This window comes from Brassica oleracea, chromosome C9 (assembly GCF_000695525.1).
Source record: "Brassica oleracea var. oleracea cultivar TO1000 chromosome C9, BOL, whole genome shotgun sequence".
Taxonomy (NCBI): Eukaryota; Viridiplantae; Streptophyta; class Magnoliopsida; order Brassicales; family Brassicaceae; genus Brassica; species Brassica oleracea.
The window spans coordinates 5,930,476-5,932,301 of NC_027756.1; positions in this window are offsets into that span (position 1 = coordinate 5,930,476).

Here is a 1,826-nt window from a genome sequence, read left to right on the forward strand (position 1 = left end):
CCCTGGCCCAAATCTGGAAACCATATTTGGTCGGATTGCGCTTGTAGACTATAACCTCGTCGGAGACACGAAGTTGTAAGTCGTCGAAGCGGACGGGAGCTGAAACCAAGGTCAATCGCTATGACCTCTCTATCTTGTTATGGATCGTGAGCTGGATGGATAAAAGAAGAGTAGCCGCTGAGAAGAGGCTCAGTCAGCCATAGATAACAGAGTAAGCTTACGACTCTTAAGCTGCACGCGAGGACTTCTCCACAAACCCGCCACCACACGACCGCTTATTTACAGAGCACACGCCGGCAGAGAGACTGACGTCTTCTTTGAACACCGGAGAAGACAATAAATCGTAACATATTTAACTCAACCCAAAGTACCGACATTAAATATGTTAATGTTTTTATATATATTAAGGTGATTTACATATTTTAGAGTATTCAAAATATTTTTGTAGTTTGTTTTATTTATTATTTTTAATACTTTTTAGTTAATTTAGATAGTTTAACTAATTTTTAATTAAATTTGTAACTAATTAATATATTTTGAATTTTTTTTGGTTAATTTTCGAAGTTTTTAAAAATATATTTTTGTACTATTTTAAACATTGGTTAAATCCGATCCAAACCGAACCCGGAAGGAACCGAACCGAACCCGATCCGATAGTTAGTAAAAACCGAATGGTACTTATGAGCATAACACCGAAAATCCGAATCACCCGGACCGAAACCGAACGGACCACCGAACACCCAGGCCTAGTCACGTGTCATCATGAAGATGATTTTTAAAATTTTTAGAAAAATAAGTTGGTTCATATAAACATATACTATGCTTTTTATTATCACATTAATTAGTAGTGTACAAAAAAATATTTTTTCTTTCCATAAATAAAAGGTACATAATTACCTAATATGATTAACATATATATGACAATTAATGATTATGAATAATACATATTTGATAATAATTTTTGTATCCTCTCCCTTTTTGTTTAATTTTATAATATTAAAAAATTAAACAATTACATTAAGCATAAAAAACAATATTATATTTGTTCTTATATGTTATATTTTGTATTTTTAAAAATGACTATAAATTACTAAAAATAGTAAAATTCCCAATTGAATATCTTGTGATCAATGGTTTAATGTTTTTTTTGTTCAAACAAGATACAAATGATCATATATCGTAGGAGTGCATTCGGATACCCGTTCGGGTTCGTATTAGGTATTTAGGGTTTTCAGGTGTTTCAGTATAAAGGTATAGAAACCGTTCGGGTAATTCTACACTTCGGGTCGGGTTCGAGTATTTTATGTTCGGGTTCAGATATTTTGGCTCGGGTTGGAATATTTAAATTTTGAAGAAAAAATAAATAAATGATTCATTGTTTAATTTTTTGTATTTACAATATACTTTTAACTTAATTGGTTTTGTGACAAAAAAAACTTAACTGATTTTCTAATTTTTAAAAGATTAAACTATTAATAGGTTTGAATATAAAACTTTAAAAATTGAAAGACACTAATTTAGTTTCTGTTTTGAAAATTTAGATGTAAGTTTTGGTAATGCAAGAAACAATAGCTTGATATGTATTTTAAGTGAATAGCAAATGATTTCGTCCATAATTTTATGTATATTATCTAATTTTGAGCAATATGCATCATTAATATAAATATTTTGAATAAAACGAGAGAAGTAAAATAGAAATATAGGGTTAAGTATACTTATGTTTGGTTACCTTTGGATATCTATTCGGGTTCGGATATTATCCGTTAAAGTTCAGATATCTAATCATTCCGAATTCAACAACCGTTTGGGTATTTTCCTACTTCGGT